This window comes from Protopterus annectens, chromosome 5.part0 (assembly GCF_019279795.1).
Source record: "Protopterus annectens isolate FY-2018-M chromosome 5.part0, PAN1.0, whole genome shotgun sequence".
Lineage (NCBI taxonomy): Eukaryota > Metazoa > Chordata > Ceratodontiformes > Protopteridae > Protopterus > Protopterus annectens.
In genome coordinates, this window is record NC_056735.1 from 161,785,599 (window position 1) to 161,802,025 (window position 16,427).

The 16,427-nt window shown below is 47.7% G+C and overlaps 1 long non-coding RNA gene across 5 annotated transcripts in view; it reads right to left on the minus strand.

The window, feature by feature from the left end:
* The window catches only part of LOC122802528, a 701,752-nt gene that overhangs the window by 405,392 nt on the left and 279,933 nt on the right, over window positions 1-16,427 (minus strand). The gene's annotated exons all lie outside the window — the stretch shown is intronic.

Here is a 16,427-nt window from a genome sequence, read left to right on the forward strand (position 1 = left end):
ATACTACCTTTGGCATAAAGGTAGGGTTGGTTCGTAAGGAAACTCTGTCCTGATGGAAAATGATGAATGGTTGCACAGACATGAGGGCCTGTAGCTCCGAAACCCTGCGTGCTGAGGTGATAGCCAGAAGAAAGGCTGTTTTCCATGACAAGTACTGTAGCTCTGTTGAAGAAGCTGGCTCGAAGGGAGGAAGGGTCAGCTTTTCCAATACGAAGTTGAGGTCCCGAGCAGGGACTGGTGATTTCCTTGGGGGTTTTATATTCTTTGCCCCTCTGAGGAACTGCCTTAAGAGAGAATGAGAGAATAAAGGAGGATCTGTGTTGTATTGTGCAGAAATGGCTGAAGCGTGGATCTTGATGGAGGAGAAGGAAAGTCCATTGTTTAACATCTCAGCTAAGTACTGTAAAATTTGAGGTATATTTATTACCCAAGGATTCTGTCCCTTTTCTTGATTCCAGGCACAAAATCATTTCCATTTGCCGGAGTAGGCTTTTCTAGTAGAAGGTCTTCTGGCCTCCAAGATGACATCCTGCACCTCCTTGGAGAGGAGAGTCTGTTGGGAAATCAAGGAATTCTCCATGCAGCTAGATTTAGGGTTTTGAGTTGGCTGTGAAGGGTTTTGTAGTTGTGCTGGGACAACAGAAGAGGGACTAGAGGTAGGATCCATGGTGGGGAATGTGTCAGGCTCTTCAGGAGCAGATACCAGTGTTGTCTTGGCCAGTCTGGAGCAATGAGAATAATTTTCGGCCTCTCTGCTCTGGCTTTTAATAGAACTTTGGGTAGCACAGGAAGAGGCAGGAAGGCATAGACTGTCAATGTTGCCCAATTGAAGGAAAGTGCATCCACTTTCCAGGCCTGTGGATGATAGGTCCTTGAACAAAATTTTTTCAACTGGCAATTTCTGTGGGTAGCAAAGAGATCTATGTCTGGCTGTCCCCATGCGTGAGTTATCTTTGTGAAAACTTGAGGATGCAACTTCCATTCGTGTGGATCTGTCATATTTCTGCTTAGGTTATCTGCCAGTGTGTTTTCCTTCCCTGGCAGGAATTGTGCCTGTAGTTGAATTTGCAATTCCAGTGTTGTGTTCCATAGGGTCATGGCTTGCCTGCACAGGGGGTATGAATGATTTCCCCCCTGTTTGTTTATGTACCACATCACTGTGGTGTTGTCTGTCCTTATCAATAGCTGGCCTGGATGCAGTAGGTCTTTGAAGGTCATAATAGCCTTTTGCACGGCTAGCATTTCCTTTTGGTTGATGTGAAGGTGCTTTTCTTTTCGGGTCTATTTTCCCTGAATGCACTGATCTGTCATGTGTGCTCCCCAGGCGTAGTCTGAGGCATCTGTTGTGATGATTTGAGTTGCTTGAGGCACACAGAAAGGAAGACCTGTGTTTCTTTGGCAAGCTTGAGCCCACCACAAAAATTCCTTTTGAAGGCATGGAATGAGTGGTATAATTGCTTCCAAGCTGTGGCTGTGTTGAGACCATACGTTTTTTAGGTACCATTGAAGTTTCCTCATATGCAGCTTTGCACATGGGATTAGCAGGATGCAAGATGCCATGAATCCCAGAGCCTGCAGGACTTTCCTTGCAGTTAGCCTGGTGCAAGTTGCCATTTTTCTGAAGTATTGAGACAGGTGCCCTTGGTTGTCTGGCGTGAGGTAGGCCATCTGGGTGGTTGTATCCAAGCTGGCACCCAGGAAAATTATTTGTTGAGAGGGTATTAGTTTTGATTTCTTTTTGTTGACTGTGTATCCCAGGAAGTTCAACAGTTTTATTACAAACGCCAGGCGCTGCAGTGGTATGTCCTTGCTGTCCGCTTGGATCAGGCAGTCGTCCAGATATGGGTAGATTTGAATCCCTTGTAGTCTGCAGAAGGCGATTACTGATGCCAGGCATTTCGTAAACACTCTAGGCGCAGTAGATAAGCCAAAGGGCAATGCAGAGAACTGGTAATGGGTTGAATCTGCAAGAAATCTGAGGTATCTTCTGCAATCTTGTCTGATAGGGACATGCAGGTATGCCTCCTTGAGGTCCAATGTTACCAGCCAAGACTCCTTGCCCAGCATGGGAAGAAGCTGCTGTAATGTGAGCAGCTTGAATTTTGACACCTGTAGATATGTGTTTAGGATGGATAGGTCTAAGATAGGTCTCCAATCTTTGTCTTTCCTTGGTACCAGGAATAGTCTGGAATAAAACCCTTGACCTTGTTCTTTTGCAGGTACCTCTTGAATTGCTTTCATGTCCATGAGAGCTGAAATTTGTTTTTGTGCCTCTGCCCTTTGACTTTGTGGCAGGTTTGGCATGCCTCTCATTTTGGAAGGGTGTGAAAGTGGAACCTGTAGCCTCTGTCTATAATGTCCAGAATCCATTTGTCTTTTGTAACAATATGCCAATTTTTTGAGAATAATGTCAGTTTTCCACCCAAAGGTGCTGCCATTAAAGCTTTGCTTGGCAGGTATAGGGGGAAGTCATTGTGTCTGTTTTCTAAAAGACTGTGATCTATCTTCTCCACCTCTTGGGGTTGGTGCTTGCCACTGTCTGGCTCTGAAAGATCCTTGAGGTTGCCCTCTACCCCTTGGGTGTCTGTATCTGCCCCTTTGAGGTCTGTCCATGGCTGGAAAGGACCAATTTTTTGAAGGCCAGTTTCTGCTGAAACGTGGAGGCTGTACCTGTAGGAAATCGTTCAAGGTTTGCATTGATTTCGCTTTTTCCTCCATTTTCTTTAGCACCTCCTCAGCTTCAACACCAAACAGTACATCTTTTTGAAGAAGTGCATCTAATAATTTAGCTTTGACATGATCTGGTAAGGTTTGCTCATTGAGCCAAGCATGCCTACGTATAACAGACCTCGTAACAGCAGCTCTACATGAGGCCTCTAAAGCATCAAAACCACACTGCAAGGTATGTTTACCCACTTGCTCTGCACCATGCAACAAATCCTGCAACTCTTAAATCTGGTTGTTCTGGTTGTGTCATCTTGCTTTTCAGTTGAGATATCAAAAACTGTTGATACTTTAACATATGGAACTGACAGTTTAATGCCCTCATGGTTAAAGTGGCCAAGATGTACGCCTTTTTCCCCCACCTTTCTAAAGCTCTGGAATCTCTCTCTGAAGGTAATGGGTTTTTAGCAGTAGAGGCCTTAATTCCCTTGGGACCCTGTGAAATATTTTCTGGGTCAGCAGTATGGCTTTTATATAGGAACTGGTGAGAATCAGGAACCCGGTAATACCTGTCTGGTTTAACAGGAGCTGGAGGCAAAGAATCTGGATTAAGGCTGGCTCCTGTGTACACATCATCCAATATATCTAAAACAGGAGGGATAGCCAGAGGCCTATGCTGGGGGAGCAGAAGAAATTCCCTGAGCCTTTTCTTGGAATCTGAGTAATCTTGGCGTTCCCAGTGAAACTGTTCTCTCAATGTATGCAGGGTTTCCCCAAAAGAGAAGTCCTCAGGGGGGAGACCGAGGGAATAGACTCCTCTGCATCAGAGTCTTCAAATGGAGAATAGGCATAATCCTGGTCCTCAGATAGTTCTGAGGTAATGGACGCTTGATCTGAGGAAGGGTAGTCTTCCTCTAATCTGGGCATTTTGTCAGAGGGGGGGTTGGGAACCCCTGATAAGAGTAATCAAATCCTCAGCCATTTTGAGCATCTGTTTTTTAGGCATGGAGCCTTGAGAGGGGGTCTGAGGAACCTGTTTTTTGGTTTTCATGGCTGCTTTAGATTTAGTGAAGGCTTTAATAGAGAAGGAGGAAGGCCTGAAGACCCCTTGAGAAATGGCAGGCCTGTCTAAATTCTGAGTTTCCCCGCCAGGAGTGGCGTCGGTATCTGTAGTAGGAATGGGGGCCGAGGAGCCTGCGACCTCGGGTACTGAAGACACCGGTAATGCATTGTCATCGGTACTCAGGGGCTGCGTAGGCGCCTCGCTGAGTACCGGAGAACAGGTAGTCGGCCTAAGCGTGGTTTCAGTAGACTGTACGGACCTCGTATGTCGGTCCTTATCTTTGCGTTTTTTGCTCAAAACTGGAGTCTGAATATCCGACGACATAATATAATTAATTTTTTTGCCAAAAAAGTGAAGGGCGAACTCCGCCCGACACTTAATAGTGCGCTTGTTGAATCTAGCACAAAAACTGCAGGCCGAAACGTCGTGGTCTGGGCCTAAGCAAGGTATACAGAAAGAGTGGAAATCCTTGTGCGGTATTTGCTTCCCACATGAAATGAAATTATTAACTTTGACATCGGTATGAGGCAAGAAAAGTTTCCCCAATGGGGTACCTAGCTTTCAAGAAGACTTCGGCTGAAATACTTTCGTAAATCTCAGGAGCTGGCCGACCGGCACTTGCGAACTGATTCTGCTTTGGGCACCGCGCGGCAAGAAAGACTGAAGAAAATGGCGTTGACTGCCTCTTTTATACCCCTGCCACACTGACGTCAGGGAAGAAGCAACGACAACCGATGCCAGACCTAGACTTTGGAATTCGACCGACCGAGGACCCGCATGACGGCAGGACAACCCATCTGTTATGACTGCAGCTGTATGCACAATGAACATCAGAAACTTCAGAGTCCTGATTAAAAATCAGTCCTAGGTCTCTTAGAGGGGGAAAGGTGGCTTTCCCTGATTAGAGTAATAAGGTCTTCAGCCATTCTTATCATTTGTTTTTTAGGCATAGAGACATGACCATGCGGTCTGGGCATCGGTTTTCTCGGCATGGATCGAGCTTTAGGCCTTGAAGAAGATGGCGTTGGTTTAATATGCAAGTCAGTAGGCCTGAATACTCCCTCAGAAGCCGGTGCCTGCACAGCGGCTCCAGACCTATCCAAGGTAAAGACATCCGCAGGTTCAACAGTTGAAGAAGCATCTTGCGGCATACCGGACTCCGAATGGGTCTCAGTAGAGGCCTGTGAATCTGAAGTAGCGGGTATCAGGGGCTGGGAAAGCATCTCACTGAGTACCGGCGAATGGTGACTAGCTTAGGAGAAGCGTCGTTGGCAACTTTGGAACTATGCGGTCCGTCTCTGTCTATCTTTGTGTTTTTTTCGGAATGTTGGTAGTCGGGTGGCTTACCAAAGCCATTTCTGGATAACTGAACCGAGTACCAAAATATTTAGAAGCGTAAATAAACCGATGACGAACAGTTCGTTGTTTAAATAAGGCACAAAACCAACAGCGAGGTACGTCGTGGTCTGGGACTAAGCAAGGAATGCAGTACGAATGAAAATCTTTATGAGGTATTTGCTTTCCACAAGAAATACAATTGTTAACTTTTACTGACATCGGTTTAGAGCAAGAAAAAGTTTCCCCAGTGGGGTACTTAACTTAGTTGAAGACTTTGGTTCTAAAACTCGAAAAAAAGAAGTTATGTACTTACCATAACGTTCCATGTGAGTTATCGTGCCTTTATTCTCACTGATGGGTTCGGAGCCGATCCTCGGCTTCTACACGGCCGATAGCAAAGCTCAAGGTTTGCCAGTAGCTCGAGACCAAGACCCTTATCCCACAATGCACTGCTGGAATTACCTCAGATCTTGTTTGCTGCGAGTAACAGTATATATATATACATATATATATATACATATATATATATATATATATATATATATATATATATATACCCTTTTATTTATTTCTACCAAGAACACTTCCTGAAGGGGAAGAAGAAATACTGAATAACCAGGATGACACTAGCCTCTAAGTCAACAGTCAGCCAGGAGGGGGAAGGAGGGAGGGACGTGAGAATAAAGGTGAGATAAACAACTCACAAGGAACGTTATGGTAAGTACATAACTTCTTTATGTGAAGTTGTTAAATCTCGCTGTTTATTCTCACTGATGGGTAGCGTCCCTAGCACCCTCAATAGTGGGTGCCTCATGGAAGTATGTTCTTCAGTACCGTAGAACCAAAGGAAGACCTGTCCCTTGAAGCCTTATCTACTTTGTAATGCGTGATAAAGGTATGAGGCTTAGACCAAGTGGCTGCAGCGCAAATATTGTCAAGGGGCAATTTAGCTTGAAAAGCAGAAGATGTAGAGACGGCTCTGGCAGAATGAGCCTTAGGTTTGTGTGTTAATGGCATGCTTGCATTTTCATAAACAAAGGATATACAATCGGATAACCATTTAGAAAAGGTTGTTTTAGCCACTGGATTGCCTTTTCTGGCTTCTGCGAAGGATACAAAAAGTTGATCTGATTTTCTGATATCCTTAGTTCTGTCAAGATAAAATCTGAGCTGTCTGTGTACATCAAGTTTGTGCAACATGTATTCCAATTTGCTAGAGTGGTTGGGAAAAAAGACTGGCAGCTCAATGACCAGATTGATATTTGATTCAGAACAGACTTTAGGTAAAAATGAGGGGTTTGTTCTGAGAGATACTCTATCAGCATGGAAAATCATGTAAGGTGGTCTGATAGATAATGCTTGAAGTTCTGACACTCTGCGGACAGAAGTAATGGCCACAAGAAAAATAGTTTTCCAGGATAAATATTTGAGATCAAAAGAAGATGCTGGTTCAAAAGGGGGAAGAATAATTTGAGACAGCATAAAGTTTAAATTCCAGGGAGAATAGGGAATTTTGACAGGAGGTCTCATGTGAAGAATGCCTTTAAGAAAAGTCTTAGATAATTTATGGCCCATAACATTTGAGCCACCAAACCCAAGGTGAAAAATTTGAGATGGCAGCTAACTGGACTCGAACTGTAGCAGCAGCTGCCCCTTCCTTAAAAATCTGTCAAGAATTCCAAAACAGATGATAGCGGGGCTCGGAAAGGGTCAATTTTCTGCGTGTTGGGCCAAATTTAGAACCTTTTCCATTTACTGCCATATAATTTCCTGGTAGATGGCTTGTGAGAAGACAAGAGAATTTGTCTTGTATCTTCTGAAATTGAATGTAGAGTGGCAATTAGGGGAAGTGGATTAGCCAAGCAGTCAGTTTCAGGGACTGCAGTGAAGGATGGAGGACCCCTGACAGGTGCATCAGAAGGTCCGGAACTGGGTCCAGGATCCAGTAAAAAATAAAAAGTAAAAGTAAAATCCAAAGTAAAAAAAAGTAAAAATAAGCCTTCCTCAGATTGTATAAAAAGGACTGTTTAGCTTTTGCATTTATAAGGCATCACAGCCATTCCTCATTTAGTTCTCTGACACGCACTTGTTGCAAACCAGCTGAACAGTCCTTTCTATATGATCTGAGGAAGGCTTATTTGCCGAAAGCGCTTATCGGAAGACTGAGGACTGCTTATTTTATGTTATATTCTTTTTATTAAAGTTTTGATTTCACTATTAAATTTTACTGCCGTGGTGGACATCAGGAGTCTTTAGTAGGGAGGTGGTATTAGGGCAAAGTAGCTTCTGCATTTTGAATTGATGTGGCTGGCAAAAAGGTTGCAGCAACGCTGGCTCCATTTGTGGAAAATCAACTCCGCCACCTGTTGTTTGAGACCACTCATGAGGGAGCAATATCGCCCTGCTTAGCTTGTCCGCTATCACATTGGATTTCCCCGGGATGTGCATTGCTAACAGAAAACGCTGGGATGACACAGCCCACTGCCAGACTCTGAGGGCTTCTCGACAAAGGGGGTAACACTTGGTTCCACTTTGCTTGTTCAAGTACCAGACTACTGACATGTTGTCCGTCTGAATTGCAATAGTTCCTAGAGGGAGAGTCCTGAAAGTACTGCAACGCCAGAAGTACCACTCTCAACTCTAGAACATTTATGTGCAGATGTGATTCTTGATCTGTCCATGTGCCTTGGGCAGTGTTTCCCTGAAAATGCCCCCCCCCCCAATCAGGGAAGCATCCATGGTCACAGTGGCTACTGGGGGGGGGGGGGCAAAGGGTCTTCCGATTGTGACATTAAGAGACGTCAACCACCACCGAAGGTCTCTCTTGCAAGAATCCGTGATGAGAATCATGTGGTGAATCGGTAGTTTCTGGTACGACCACTGAGCAAATAGGAGCCATTGAAGAATTCGCATATGCATCCTTGCGAGTGGTATAGCCAGGATTGCTGCCGCCATCAAACCTAGTACCTTCAATACCTCTGCTGCTGCAGCTCTGTTCTTTGACACCAGTGAGCTGACGTGTTGGCAGAGAAGTGAGACTCTTTCAATAGGAAGACGTAGAGTGGTAGTTGAGGTATCTAACTTTGCTCCTATAAAAACGGTATGCTGCGATGGCGATAAGGCAGACTTTTCGAAGTTGATTGTAATGCCTAATTGATGGCAGAGTGTCAGAGTGTATTGTGTTGCCAGAGTCAATTGATGCCTGGTGGTAGTGATGAAGAGACAATAGTCTAGATATGGAAACACCTGGAATCCTAGATGTCTCAGGTGAGCCATGACCACTGCCATGCATTTGGTGAACACTCTGGGGGCTGTAGTGAGACCAAAGGGCAGGGCTCGAAACTGGTAATGACTGGCTCCCAGCCGGAAACGCAGATGATCTCTGGAGTGTCTGTTCATCTTTATGCGATAGTAAGCGTCCTTGAGATCTATGGAGCACATCCAATCACCTTTCCCTAGGAAGGGAAGAATGGACTGAAGCGTGACCATTCGGAACTTCTCTTTCTTTACGAACTGGTTGCGTCTGCTGAGGTCCAAGATAGGTCTCCAGTCCCCTGTTTTCTTTGGTACCAAAAAGAATCTTGAGTAAGTTCCGAATCCAACTTGGTCTGCTGGGACTGGTTGGATGACTCTTTTTTTTTCTAGCAATCTGTGGACCTCTACGATTGCTTGTTCCCTGAGATTGGGTGGAACATCTGGGATTCTGTTTACAGGAATGGGAGGGGAAGAGAACGGAAAGAAATATCCTCTGGAAATGATGCTTTGTACCCATGCATCTGTTATGTTTAGCCAGGCTTCTGGGTACAAAGACAAGCGACCCCCGACTGCCTCCAGAGCCGAACAGTCGGGCCCCCTTTCAGGCGCGCTGGTAGGGTTGACCGGAGAACTGACCCCTGTCACCCTGTTGCTGCGGATCCCCTCTGCCGTGGGGGTGGCGTCTTCCATTATAACCCCCTCCTCTGCCTTTAGAGGGGGTTTCTCCATGTATGTCCTGAAAGGCTCCCTGTGCTTTTCGGAACCACATTTTCCCTCCCCTAGGGCCCTTGGGGTAGAGCCGAATAGGGGTAGAAAAACAGACTCCAACGGCAGATAAGGTCTTGCCTTCCTGCTCACACCTGGTTAAAGTTTCCTTTACTTTGGGCCCAAACAGTGATGAGCCATCGAATGGGGTGTTAATAAAGGAAGACTTAAAGGGTTCCGCAAAGGAACAGAGACACATCCAGGCTTGTCTTCGAAGAGCAATTCCCGAACTAGCGGCTCTACTCGAACCATCAGCTGCATAGGATATGAGACGCATGGACGAGTTTACCACTGAATTTAGGGTAGTGAGCTAGGCATTGACTTTGTCGGCCACCCCTGCAGCTACCGTATCCTGGAGAGTATCTCCTAGCTCTTTCAGGAGATCTCTTTGTAGTCTCGTAAAGTGGGTTAAGTAGTTCAGTGATCGCAGAGAAAAAGTCGCTGAACTAAACTTTTAGTTATGTACTCACCATAACTTCCATGTTTTTAGGATCCATTCGCTTACATTCTGACTGATGGTTCGAGCCGAGATCCCTCCCTCGCTCGGACACGCTTTTTTATGCCAAGTAGTAAGTCGCTATTTGGCTTATTTACTTATTCCCAGGATGCACCAACCACCATCCCCCAGATCTAGTTTGCATGCACACCACACATGCACGCTTCTGCTTATATAACATCGCCAGATGAAACAAGATAAAAACAGTAGAACTCAAACCGCTCAATCTCTCTCATCTCCCAAGGGGGGGAAGGGAGGGTGGTATTAGATGGGCGAAGATGGGATCCCAAAACACCTGAAGTTATGGTGAGTACATAACTAAAAGAATGTTATGTTCCTTCTTCTGCCTGAATGTCCTACGACCGCCCAGCCCCTAGCACCCCTAGCACTGAAATCCTGGGTGGCTCACTGGAAACACGTTTGGAGCACCAAATGAACTCACTTGCGGATGCCTTTGTTGTACGAAGTGGGGAAATGTAACCCATGAGAGTGTGCGGATTGGACAAGCAGCACAAGCCTCTCCTCTGCAGCAAGCATGCTTTGAGCTATGTAAGAAGCATAGCTCTGAGAGTAGAGTGAGCTTTTGACATATGCCACTGCTGCTTCAAGAGAAGAATAAGCCTGAGTTATACAATCTCTAATCCTGGAGGGAGATATAATTGCAATGGTTTCTTTGTTTTTATTGTCTGAGAAGGACAACAAGGACACAAACAATTGGTCTGACTTAGTCCTGTCTAACAGTCTTATGGAAATTGTATTCAATTGCATCATGGAGATCAAGAATTCGGAGAGTGTATTCAGTTTGGAGCAAAATTGGTAGCTGAAGGGATTGTTGGAGACAGGGATTAGAAATGAAAAATGGGAACTAAGGATGGATTCAAAATAAGTGATACGATATCCCTCTGAAAAAATCAAAAAGCTCGAAAACCTTTGGTGGGCTTGACGTACCTTGATCCTCTTGCAGAAGTTGGTGCATGTTAAGAGTTTATAGCAGCCAAGACAGCAAGGAAGATGTTACATGTAGCAAAACGTTCGAAGGGATACGGAGGCACCGCACCCAAGGTTCAAAATTAGATCCCACTTGAGGCACAGGATGAAAAATGGGGGACTTAACTGACCCAAGTGACCTTTAAAGAAAGTGCTGCATCTGCTGCTCATAAAACTAGTTGGACTTCCCACGTAGAAACGTACCTATTTGAGAGATAAATGCTAGTTGGACTTCAAGATAGTAGAGACAGAAGATGTGATTGGGTACCATACCCTGAGGTGGGTTCAAAACCTCTTGGGATAGTAGGTGAGTACCCCCGTCTTAGTGGCTGAGTTGAGCCCGAAAAGATTTCCTCTTCCACTTTCTGGCAGAAAATTTCTCTTTAGTGAAGGGCTCAGTGCCTAAGGACTTCCTGGGTGAATAACTTGATGTGGAGTCTGTGAGGAGTCGAAGGAAGTCGGAAGTTTAGGAGGCAAGCAAAGTCCTCTGAAGGATAGATCCACTATCCTGTTTCTCCAGGTCCGGAAATTGAACAGGTTTTACCATAGTCTAAAGTCCACGGATCGTCCAATCAGGATGTTTCTCTTGAAGTGAATAGTTACCCGACGAGAATGTGGGTGGCAAGGAGTAACGGCAAAGGTACCCCAATTGAGAAGCTGGCTGAATGATCCCTGGAGGGAACCGCAATCGAGGAAAGGGGTATCTTTTCCTGCTGTTGGCCAAGGTCAGTGGTAGACCAATTATAGCTGTGCATGGCTGACGTGGCCCTGTTTGGAATTTCCTACTGTTTTGGTGTAGTTTGGAGTCTACGCCTCTTGTCCACACCACCATGTGGAGAAGTATCCACCTGTGGAAGATCTGGTTTGTTGGAAGGACCTTGCCTGAGGAATGAGAATTGTCCTGCTTAATCTGTCTGCCAGTGTATTCTGATTTCCCGAGAATGTGGGTCAAAAGGACTTCCTGCCAGTGGTAGCCACCGCCCCATGTGTGGCTGGCATTATGCCCTGAGGGATTCTGTAATCATGACCTCCTGTGGGATAGTGTACCCTGACCACCATCCTGAGCAGACATCAGGCGAAGGCCTTGGAGAGGGAGAAACCCAAGAATCCAAGGGATAGGAACCGCCCCCATGATCCAACCCATTGACAGGAGAGGAGGCATCCCTGGGAAGCCAGACATCGGAAACTAAGAGCTGTTTCTTCTGGCCCTGTGAAGCTGGTGAGCTTCTGTCAGCGTGGGTGACAACTGGACTTTTGATAACAATCATGCTTCCCCGAAGTAGATTGCCAGTCTGAAGCCACCAAGACTTTGACCCGCTGAATCATGTCAGAGTAATAGCACCTAATGAGCAGACACCCAGTGCTGAACCGTAAAAAGAATCATACACCCAAAGAATCCATAGGAAATCTTTACAGAGGAACGAAACTTGGAATCTAAGGCTTGGATTGAAACCTAAAACTTGTAGGAACCACTTGATGAACAAAAACACGCTTGAAATCAGAGCTTGAACTCTCAGGGCAGGTGACTTGGATCCTTTGAATGGAATAGATACCTCATCACCAGGAATACTATCGGCTTTTGAGGTTGTCCAGTAGTAGAGGTTCTATGGTGGCACTTGACCAGCCCAATGTAGCTCCCAGGGAACAACTGGGGGAGATGGTGGCTTGAGGTTAGATATCGCTGCCAAACTTGTGAGTGCAGTCCGGAGGTGCAGAGGTGAATAGGGAGGTCCACTTTGGAATCCAAGAGTCCTCAGGCTGGCAGTCACTACTGCCCTCCACTGGTGAACACCCTGGGGGCTGTGGTGGTAATTCAAAGCATGCAGTGCATCCAATAGAAATGATGAGGTCTAGGTTGACATTCAAAGAGATACCTCCTGGAATGTGATGGTGGGTATGTGATGGGGATTGCCCTGGTGGATCCAATACGAGTCTACAGGTCCCTCCTTCTCCAACAACTCCCAAATGGATTCTGCGGGGACCGGTTCGGAATTTTGTTTCGTCGAGCATTGTTCAGTCTGTGTGAGATCCAAATATGATGGAGGCTGAAGAGCCACTGGCACTTGAGAACCTGGAGTGGGGGTGCCGGATCCCATGGGGTGCTGTGGGACCGGGCTGGGCACAGAAAAATCGCAAAGCCCTGTTTCCTCCCCGGGGGAATCGACCAAGGTCAGGGGAAAAATTACGTTGTGAAGTGAGTATGTGAATGGCTCGGTGTAGCCTCCGGCAATGATCCAAAGGAGGTGAAAGGCCCGACGAGGACCCTCCTAGGCTTTCCTGAGCTTCACAACGACACCCGACTGCGTAAGGGCCAGCAAAAACGGGCAATCCTCATGATGTGGGAGGCTGGAGAGCTCCCAGCTTGTTCAAGGGTTGCGTGATTTCGCGGCTCCCTCTGCCGAGCCTTGGACGGCGCTCTCCAGAGCCACGGAGTGGCTCTGTGCCGCTTACTTCTTCTTTTCCTTGTTGCCGAAAGCGGGTGAGCCCATGAAATCATTAGAAGCTTCCGTAGGCCAAAGCCTTGAGAGCTAAACGAAAAGTTGGCATTGAAGGAACTCATAGGCAGCTCAAAGCGGTTTCCCTCTGCTCACAGTACCAGTCGGTGTTGTGAGCCTAGGTCCAAAACAAAGCTTCACCATCAAATTGGGCTAAGGAGGACGCTGAAGGCAGGGAGAACCTCTGCCACCTGGGCCGAGCCCTAGCTGTTCCCGTGAGAGGCTCGCTTCTGAATCTCTGCCGTCACTACCGTCAAAAAGATAGAAATGAGCCCTCATGGACTCAGCCACTAAATTGACGTGAAGGGAGAGCTCCTTGAGAGGGGTGCGACCCTTATTAGGAGGAGGGACTGACCCCCTTAGGAATCGCACAGCTGCTTGACCAGATCCCAAACCAGCCTGGTAAAGCATCTGCCAACGGCGGCACTCCAAAGTAAAGGCCGCTGGCTGCTGAGTGCGCCTCCGCCTGGAGGGACTCCTGAACTTAGGGGGTGGGGATGGACGGCCGCCCGAAGGGCGAATGATCCACGTCTCCAAGGAGATGCCACTAAATGAGCCTGAGGCAGCAGGACTTCTTTAGTGAGAACCTCATCGGTGGGCAGAAGGAGGCTTATTAGGGACGAAGGGAGGGTCACCCGCTTCCTACTCTCCAGATCCTTCTCGGCTCCGTCCCTCTCCAGACAGTCGTCAAGGGCGAGGACAATTCCCTGAGTAGCGGGGGGACCCAGGCCCCATCAGATGAGGGGCACTGGAATCCAACTAGAGGGGGGGCCCCCATCTCTTAGGGAAGGTGAGTCTCGAAGCTAGAGATGCTGCAAATGACTCATCATCTCAACTCCACTCTCGGGCGGCCCATCATCAAGGGCTCCACTGGGAGTACAGGCGTCGGAGAGTCCACGTGTCCCCTCTCAGAAGGTGCGGTTCGGGGACCGGTAGGCAGGACAACTCAAGAACCCTCACCGGGAGGCCAACGGACCCCAGTCAAGCGGAGCCAGGTGCCGGTCCAGCTCAGACAGCGGGAACTGCGCCTCACCCAGAGGATCCACGCCCAGGGGAAGGTGCCGCAAACAGGGGGGAGATGGTCAATAAGCACTCTGGGCTAAGAGGACTCATAATGGGATTTGGCCGACCCTATAGCCCTGGATACGTCCTCGACCCCCCTACAATAAGCACCGGGGACGCCCCGCGAACAGCCTTTGAGAGAGGGGCTATCGGACAATGGGGCTGGCCTGCTCGGCTCGCACCGGAACAGCCAGTCCGCGGTACCAAACTCAGGAAAAGACTGGGCCCGGATAAGTGTCGGCGCTTCACTACTTAGACCTCCCCAACGAATATGAGTACCGAAGGATGAGAGCCGGGTTGGGAGAGGGCCGCCACCACAGCAATGGGGCCCCGGGACTATCGGCCCGGCCAACTGGTCAGAGGAGCGGAAGGAATTCCCTGTATCGGGGACTGGCCTAGCCTTTGAGCACCCTGGTCACCTGAATCTGGACATCCTCGAAGACCGAAAGTTCCGACTGAACGGAGCCTGAGGAGGTGGCCTTCCAGCCTCCCAAAGGGCTAGAAGACCGGATCCGACTTGACTCGTGACCATCGGCAAAGTTTTACCCACACCAGATGACATGGGTCAGCTTCGGAATTTGAAGCCAAAATTAACCCTTTGAGTGATGAGGCCCTTTTTCCTCTGGTGGAGATGCCTGGAGGCTTTGAAAAAGCTGCGGAAGGAGCATGCCCCAGCCATCAAAACAAATGGCCCTTTAAGTCAGACTTTATGCATCGAGGCTGACCGTTCGCCCGGACCAAGTCGACAGAGCCGTTTATTTTTAGCCTGACTATGTTAGGATAACCTCGGATCCGGAAAGGAAAAATCAGTAACTGATAGGTTTGCTGGAGAAACCATTGACTGAAGAGCTTGACCCTGGAGAGGCTTAAACAACAACTGCATTATAAGTACAATCTTCCAAAAGACACACAAAATAAAAAGAGCCGCGGTACTCCACTGTTTTAGACTGTAACCTACACTTGCACCTGTCAGTTTTACAGTTGAAGCGAAAGTAAAATCAAAATTGACAAATCACACAAAATGAGTTTTGGTTACAGGAGAAAAAAAGGAGGGATAGGATGAAGATGAATAGCTAGCAAAAAAATCAGTAATCCAAGAGCAGAGAAAAAAGGAAAAAATCCACTGACTTTCAATTTTAGTGACAAGACTAGCCAAACGCGATATGCTGCTGAAAGAACAGCAAATTTCTGACGAAAAAAGGGTAGTCATGTGTTTCCCATATCTATCCATGACCCTGGAATCTCTATTAGGAGGATGGATAGATGTGGATGTCTCAGACACTTCCTTTTTGGTGGCTGCAGCTACCACCAAAGCATCAACAGGCACTCCCTTTGTCAAAAATGGCTTGTCCACTGGGGCAGACATGAATTTATTGGGCTCACGAGGAACAGATTCTATGGCCTCAGATGACTCCCACGCCTTACGAGAGATCAGTTCCATGAGCTCGTCATAAGCCAGAGACACCCAAGAAGTGGAAGGTTGAGACCCAAAAGCCTTCAAGAGCACGGACTCGTCCTCAGTAGGGGGTCTTGGCCTGCCGATCACCCCTTTGACTAAGGATCTCTAGTATCTCTGTAAAGGAGATATCCTCAGAGGGGGATCGAGGGGACCCTTCTGACTCATCCAAGTCCATGTCAGATGTCAAAGACTCCTGTGGGGAGTCTAAGTGCCTCCTCTTGCACAATCTCTTCCTGGGCATCTCCTCAGTGGAGGGATCTGGGGAGGTCTCAGAAGAGCAGGGGACACCCTGTGGGGGTACTTGAGGCTCGGGGTCTCTACGCTTGGAGGGACCGGTAGACAAAGAAGCAGACACAGGAGCTTGAGGGGAGAGGGAAGGCTGAACCAATGCTGGCGTTGTCTTTGGAGACAAAACTCCCCTCACAGCATTGAAGGCACCATGGGTCCGACGAGAAAGAGTGGACGGACCCGAGAGTACCGTCCGATCCTCCCGCACCGAAACCATGGGCTCCGAGCCAGAGGTAGTAGCCGAGCTCATCCGAGCTGAAGCCCCAAGAGGAAGAGTTGGCACCAACAAATCGGTTTGACTATCCTCCCTAGAACAGATGGGAGAGCATAGGCGCTCAGAGTCCTCGGTCGGTGCCGAGGACATCAGAGTAGATGGAGCCAATAACACAGGTGTGGGTATCGGTTCCAAGGGTTCGACAATCATCGGTTCAGTATCCTTCAGCTCCGAGAGTCCAGTACGCATTGGAGGAGGAGTAGACAAATCCGGTTCCTTGGTCTTCGGCACCGACGAGCTGGTCGGGGCCAACAACAATTTGGCAAGTCCTGGTGCCTGTA